Here is an 8,486-nt window from a genome sequence, read left to right on the forward strand (position 1 = left end):
GATGCTAATGCAAAGGTCTTGGTGACAGGTGGTGGTGGCTTAGACTGTGGTTGGGCAGTAGAAATGGAGAGAACAAGACATATAAGAGAATTAAGTGGAAACACTGATGGGAATTGGCAATGAACTCTCTACAGAAGAATGAAGGAAAGAATAGTCCAAACCATGACTCCTTTTCTGGTTTACACAATGATGGCATTCAAAAACAAAACAAAACAAATGGCCCTAATCAGTTGGGCTCAGTGGATAGAGCCTCGGCCTGCGGACTGAAGGGTCCCGGGTTCGATTCCAGTCAAGGGCATGTATCTTGGTTGCAGGCACATCCCCAGTAAGGGGTGTGCAGGAGGCAGCTGATCAATGTTTCTCTTCCATCGATGTTTCTAACTCTCTATCCCTCTCCCTTCCTCTCTGTAAAAAATCAATTATATATATATATATATATATATATATATATATATATATATATATATTTTGTTTGTTTGTTTGTTTGTTTTTTAATGGAAGAGGCTTGGCTTCTGTGGCTCAGTTTGCTGAGCACCATCCTGTGCATGGAAAGGTCACCAATTCAGTGTCCAGGTTGCAGGTTCTGTCCTCCAGGAGAGGCAACCCATCAGTGTTTCTCTCACATCAATGTTTCTCTCTCTAAAAGAAATTTTAAAAACATATCAAAACAAAACAAAAACATTAAAAAAAAAAAAAAAAAAAAAAACTGCAAGAGCCCTGGTCATGTGACTCAGTTGGTTGAAGCACAGTCCCATACACAAAAGGTTGCAGGTTTGTTCTTCAATTGGTAGCATCACAGGTTTCAGGGAATTGGACCTGTATATCCCTGAGGGCCATTAGTCAGCCTACCACAGAGGGTGGAGATAGAATGAGTATTTCAGTAAAGGCAACAGCCTATGTTAATACCCAGTTGTAGACTGGAGAAGGTCAAGTTCTTAGAACTGCAAGCCAGTGATACTAAAGTGAACAGAGAAAGAAGAAGAAGGTTAGAACAGTGGGCAAACCCATTCAGAGACTGTGCCTTGAGAATTACTGGAGGCAATTGATATATTCTCTCTCTCTCTCTCTCTCTCTCTCTCTCTCTCTCTCTCTCTGTCCTCTCTCTCTCTTTCTTTCTCTCTCCTTCCCTCTCTCCCTTTCTCCACCCTTCCTCTCTCAAATCAATAAAACCATATCCTTGGGTGAGGATAAACAATATACCTGGAAGAAAACCAGGAAGGGTGTTGGGAGGAGCGAGGACAGCATGAGTGTAGTTTTGGGCCTACATTTGTGTTGCCCTGGAGAACCTCATAAGCCTACTAGCCTGAAGCTCAGAGATATAAACTTAGAAATCACCAGTGTAAATGAAGTATTGACTTGTGTAATTGGCAGTGTAAATGAAGCCCTTGTCTTAGCTACATTGGAAGAAACGAGGATGAAAAGAGGAGAAGGTCTAGAACCAATTATTCAGAAACACCAACACATAATGACTACATTGAAAAGGAAAAATCTTCAAAAGAAACTGAAAAGGAATAGCCACAAAGAGATGGCTATGTTACAAAGCCAAGGGAAGGGTGTGTTTCAAGGAGGAAGTGGTCAACAGTGTCAAACAGTGGTGAGAGACTAAATCGGATATGAACCTAGCATCTATGATATTTTTACAGCCTCTCATCACCACCAAAAATATACATCACACAGCAACTTGCACATAGTATGGATTCACTAAAGACTCGCTACAAAGAAGGAGGCAATGAAGTGTAGTAGAAAGAGCTTTGAATCCCAGACCATCCACTTGCTAACTGTGGCATTTTTTAACAAGGCAACTCTGAGCCTTGACTTCCTCACCAGTAAAACAGAAATGGTAATGATGGCTTTAACATTGGCTCAAAAAATGACTATTAATATTAATAGCTCTTTTAAAATATAAATAGCTCTTTTTCTTTAAGGTATTTTCTTCTGAATCATCTTATTTGAGCCTTAGCACAACCAGTGATTTTGGCAAACTATAGGTTAAGCAAGGTGTCCAGGGGCCTAGAACTGGTCAGTTTGTAAACCAGGGTCTCTTGACTGCCAGGTTATTGCTATGATAAGAAAACATACTTTCAGTATCTGCAAGTTATTGCTTTTTGCTCCTACAATGGATTGCTTTTCAACAATCGTTCTTGGGTAACTGACGAGAGATAGATTCTGAGTGTGGGAATGGAGATATAAGGATGAGATATATAGTTGCTGCTCTACAGGGGGTCATGGTCCCATAAAGAAGACAGACACTATAAATAGATAAGTGTAATGTCACATGATAAACTCTCCAATGGGGAACCTTTAAAGGCAAAGCACTGGAAGAACACAGTGGAAGGAAGGAATGATGAACTCTGGAACATGGGGGAGGGAAAAGAGAACTCTGGTAAATCTTGGTGAGAACAAGGCTTAAAAATATATACCAACTTCAGCTATGATTTTTAAAAATTATTTTTGTTTAAAATATTACATATGTCTCCTTTTTCCCCCCATTGACCTGTCTCTAGTCTCCCTTACCCCCCATCTCATGCCCTCATCCCCCTACTGTCATGTCCATGGGTTATGCTTATATGCATGCATACAAGTCTTTGGTTGATTTCTTTAGCCACTTCCCTCCCCTGCCTTCCCTCTGAGATTGGATGGTCTGTTCAATGCTCCTATGTCTCTGGGTCTATTTTTGCTCATCAGTTTATGTTGTTCATTATATTCCACAAAGGAGTGAGATCCTGTGATATTTATCTTTCTCTGACTGGCTTATTTCACTTAGCATAATGCTCTCCGGTTCCATCCATGCTGTTGCAAATGGTAAGAAATCCTTCTTTTTTATAGCACCATAGTATTCCATTGTGTAGATGTACCACATCTGCTGATGGGCACTAAGGCTGTTTCCAAATCTTAGCTATGGTGAATTGTGCTGCTATGAACATAGGGGCACATATATCCTTTCTGATTGGTGTTTCTGATTTCTTGGGATATATCCCTAGAAATGGAAATTACTGGGTCAAATGGGAATTCCACTTTATGATTTTCTTTTTCTTTCATTAGAATAATCTAATTTCTGCACTAGAAAAGACCTTTTATTAAAAGTATCACTCTCTTATAACAAAGACAATGGAATTGAAGACCACAGAGGTCAGGTAACATTCCAAGGTCAAGAGTTAGAAAAAAATCCAGGAATCCCAATGTCCACTCCAAAGTTCTTTAGACTTGGCTTTGTCTAAGTCAGGACTGCAGTATCTAGCACAGGGCTCACCTTGGTTCTCACACTGGTTGTCCCACCAGTTCAGGCAAAAATGGACTGCCCTCATCTTAAAGGCTTAGAAACACAGGGCCTGAGCCTGGAGGCATTGCTTGGCATTCACTGGAAGGTTGTAGACACATATTATCACAATCATACATTGTTTCTTTGAGAAACAAACACTGATTTCTTCCCTTGGGTAGCTAATGTAATCTGGTATTAGAAAAACAAGGGAGCACAGTTGGGTGGGAGAGGCCTAACAGAACCTTCATTAACACAGGGGATAAGATCAGGTAGGGAATAAGGAGAAAATGCCTCTTCGTTCTGTGTAGATCAAAGTATGAATCATTGCAACAAAATCTCCCCATTTAAAAAAAAAAAAAAAAAAAAAAAAAAAAAAAGGAGATTTTCATTCCAAACCCATATTTTCAAGGATATTCAATACAATAAATTTACAAAATGAATTTGGTATTAACATGAGGTATTAACCTCGCTAATCCAGATCCATTTAAGAAATGACAGAGGGTTGGAAAAAACGTCTGACTCTTTGAAAAACAAATCGATCATTTCAAGATTGTTGTCAAATAAAACCGTTGGAAGGTAAATTAAATAGGTCAGTAAGGTCATATACCACACACCATTTGTTTGTAGACAGACACCTGTAACAAAACTTGATGATACTTAAGAAGTTAGTTTTCTGGAAGTTAAACATAAGTCATCTGCTTAGAAACCCTAACTTTATAGATGATAAAAACATTAGTGACTCTCTACCCTTTTCTGAACTGCAAATTCCAAGCAGAATTCAAATAAATTAATTTGGAAAGTCCCTTGAATTCTTGGAATGGAATTAGACCTGTAGGTCATTTTTCTGTATGTCACTATATTTTATAGTGACACTTTCATAAACAACTTGAACAAGGAGCAAATCATATAATTAAAGATAGCTAAGCAAGTAATAAACAAACAGATCTCTTTCTGAAGATAACATTTAAAAAAAGGTAACCGTATACATTTGAGAAGACTAAATAGAGTAAAGCCTCATTTATCCAGCACTATTAAGCAATGAATTTGTCTATGAAAGAGCATTTTTCCAATAGCAGCTGATTTCCCCCTTTAAATGATAACACTTCAAAAATTATCTTGATGAAGATTATTTTAACATGTACTCATACTTCCTCACTAGTTTACCTGAGCTGACCTATTATGAATTTACTAAGCCTTTTTTCTTCAGACTCAAGATCCCCAAAGATTAATATTTAGTGTGATAATGGCAGTAGAATTTGTCCACAGACTTGAATGGTGTTCCTAAGGTTTCAGCTATAGACCCAACTGCTATAGACCCATTCTTATGTCTCCTTCTCCATTTTGCCTTTTTCTTACAATTGTCTATATGCCTTCCTCCAGCAGTCTTCCCTTCCACCCCTCACCCCTGCTTTTAATTTGTCCCTTTAAGAAGTCAGAGGGAAGGGGTGGGGGGAGGTAGGTGGGTGAAATAAAATTAACCGAAGAATTTATATGCATACATGCATAACCCATGGGCACAGACAATAATGTGGTGAAGGTCTGGGGTAGGGGATAGTATGGGGTCATTGGAGGGAAAAAGGAGGCATTTGTATTCTTTTCAACAATAAAGATAAATTTTTTATAAGTATGTCTTCTTATTTTCTATTTTTATTATGAAATAACGAATGCACATTCCAAAACATTTAAAAAAATATTTTAAAAAATTAAATTAATGGAATGTTTTAAAATATTCACCTATCATAAGCAGATGTTTCTTCCTTGTTTTTTTAACTCATAGATTTGTTTTAAAGTATATTAAAACAGCAATAGATTCACTAATGATAAATAAAAATATATAACCTGCTTTTTGTGCTTGATAAAGCAAACTTTTTTCAAGAAAAACATTTTAAAGATCATAATATTTCATCAGAGATATTTCCTTCACTAAAAAATTCTCCTTGTATCTCACATGTAGGTAACCTATGGCTTTTCTATACTACCTTGAAGCTGAATACAACACTTCACATCACATCCTCAAAAGTAAATCCACCTCATAAAGCAACATTAAAAATGTAGATTGCACTGAAGAGTTTATGGAAAAACAGGGAAGAATTCACTTCATAGTTTTCAATTTGGTAATATCCATCCAAATGAAAATGTATTAAAGTGATCACTGGAACATTGTTTGTAAGATAAAACTGGAAACATATTCCATTTATAAGGGACTGGGTTTAAATATCCTATATAATAAAAGGCCAATATGCAAATTGACAAACAGCAATGCGACTGGTTGCTAGGACGGCCACTGACCACCAGGGGGCAGACGATCAATGCACGAGCTGCCCCCTAGTGATCAGTGTGCTCCCACAGGGGAAGTGCCACTCAGCCAGAAGCCCTGAGCTGAGCTCATGGCTGGCAAGCGCAGCAGTGATGGCAGAAGCCTTTCCCACTCCTCGGCAGCGCTAAGAATATCTAATTAACAACTTAGGGGCTTAGGCCCACTCCCTGAGTTAGTCAGACATCCCCTGAAGACTCCCAGACTGCGAGAGGACACAGGCTGGGTTAAGGGGTTCTCCCCCCAGTACACAAATTTTATGCACTAGACCTTTAGTATGAAAGAAAATATTATAGGTCAGTATAGCAGATATAAAATGATCACTAAGAAATGTTATAATGTGAAAATATAAGGTGCAAATGATGCATATATATCTTTAAGTATTTATGGATACATGCACAAACACACACATATATTTCAGATTCAGAGAAGGGAGGCACACACACACATAAATATGCTCTAGAATCTCAACCTGATTCTGGAAACATACACTAAAATGTAACAGTACACTAGGAGTACTGAACTCTCCTGAAGGCAGTGAGGGCCTCAGGATGGGAGGCACGGGCGGAGTTTCATTCACTATTCACCCTCTGGTACAAACCAGGGAATTGGTTGTGGCTGTTGCTTCACCATGTGTCTGTATTACTCTTTCAATTTTCCAATACCAATATGAATAATTCATTTAATTTTTAAAAGCATGATAATAGTAGTGAAAACTCATTGTCCTCTCTGTGCCAGGAAGAAGAGTTTTTTACATGTATAATTTCATTTAACCCTCATAATAACCCTGGGATGTATCATCATTACCTCCATTCTGCAGAAGAGGAGACAAAGAAACAGTACTTGCTCATCACACCTTTGGGAAGCAGTAAAGTGGAGGTGGAAATCCAGGCAGATTGGCCCCCACCTGCATTCTCAAACCCCCAAACATACAGATTGCAGGCACAAAACAAAAATAAAAGGCATAAAGCCATTTGCAAAATCAGACAGACAAACAAATACAATTAATTATTCATTTTTGGAAAATAGTTTCCACACAGGAACAAGGATACTGGTTCATGTTTTCCCCTACATCTTCTAAAAAACTCAAAACTGGAATTAGCAGTATAGTGGTCAAGTGAAAGCTGTCTTCCTCCTGTAGAGAATTAGGTAGAATCTTTTTAACGTATATATGAAGTATTTTTATCCTGTTATCTGGAAATAACTGAAAAAGCACTCCTCTACTGTGGAAACCTCAACAGCCTCACTCTTATATCCCTTCCCCTCCCTTTTCCCCACACCTCTCCACAGTGCCAGACTAGCCTCAGAAGGTCTCTGAGGACAAGCCCCAAGGTGCTGCACTCCAGTGCTCTGCTGTGCTGGGTCCTCTTCCAACTGCATATTCCTGCCAGTCACAGTCCTAGACATCCTTCAGGTCATGACCAACTTTCACCTCTCACAGGAAAACTCTCCTGACCATCTTCCTCAAAGCTCACCTCACCCTCCTCTGAAGCTTTCTTAACACCCCATTCTCTAGAACTGCAAACACAAATAAATAATGCAAAGGAAATGTAGATTATGAAAATGTGTACCCACCAGCTACGTCTCCCTTGCATTTTTTTGCACTACCTCCCTGGCACAATTCAATATAATAAAAGGGCAATATGTAAATCTACTGAACGTTAGAACGACCGGTCACTATGACACACATCAACACAGGAGCTGCCCCAGCCCACAGGGCCCAATTGCCTGATCGAGGAGCTACCAGAACAACCTCTTGGTCCCTTCCCACAGTGGGCAGGCTCCAATCGCTTGATAGGGAACAAGGAACCAGGAGTGGGTGGTGGTGGACATGGGCAGCACCAGGCCAAGGTTCCCACCTGGACAGTCACCCCACACACAGAGGGCGACCAGCGGTGGGAAAGGCCAACCTCTAGGTCCCGCGCAACCCCTCCACTCCCCCACCCCCACCAGCAGGCTCTGATTGCTAGAGGGGAACCGGGGCTGAGTGTGGGGCCGGCAGGCCGGTATTCTCTCCCCACAGCTGAGACACAGGCCTGCCCACAGCTGCAGACAGTTGCTCCTCACTTCTCCCCACCTGCTCCCTGAGGAGGAGGGAGAAGGCGTCAGCAAGGTACCAAGCGTTGGTTAGGTGGGTTATTGAGAAACCTGTCTCCTGATGCTGCCGAATTCTAACCCTGTTCAGAATTCCATGTTCTCTGCTTAAAGCACCTGATCTTACCCTCCTCAGTGGTGATGAGCAGTCAGCACTGGGCAGTGGAATGTTAGTCATCTTTGCTCTGCTCCAAGGTGATGGTGTCCCTAACAAGAGAAGAAGCAGAACTTGCTACCAAAGAAAATGCAGGTTTTAAAAGAAACAGAGGCGATAGGCATATGCATCCTACTCTAGAGGGACCTAACGCTGGCTCCCAAACTAGGTAGGACCTGGGAATCTTCAAAGCTACTGGAGAATTGCTAATGGCAAAAGGAGCTTCCATTCCCTCACCCTCCCCACCTCACCCCTGGTTTGTGTTGTGTTGTGTTTCCAGGGTGGGAAGGTTTTTGGCATAAATAGATCAGTGTGGGTATTAGCAAGAGGAGTTTGTTGTTGTTGTTGTTGTTGTTGTTGTTGTTTTATCTTATGGGTACTTGACTCTGAAGAACATCAAGGATCTGAGTTAACAGAGCTTGATCACACCTGAACAAGAAGAGAAGCTGTCCTCACTGCAAGACCAAGCAGAACCCTGAAGGAGAGAGGTAGAAAGGGAAAGTGGACAAAAGCCAAGAGGAAAGGTGACTTCTGGAGCCTGTGCAAGGTGGCTTGCCTTGCCCAACAGAAGCCTGAGAGGAAGTCCCCTAAATGCCCCAACTCCCTCTACCCCTGGGTGTGCCCATAATTAGCCCTGAGGAAGAAAGGACGCTTCCGGTGATGGA

This window comes from Pipistrellus kuhlii, unplaced genomic scaffold (assembly GCF_014108245.1).
Source record: "Pipistrellus kuhlii isolate mPipKuh1 unplaced genomic scaffold, mPipKuh1.p scaffold_m20_p_3, whole genome shotgun sequence".
NCBI lineage: Eukaryota > Metazoa > Chordata > Mammalia > Chiroptera > Vespertilionidae > Pipistrellus > Pipistrellus kuhlii.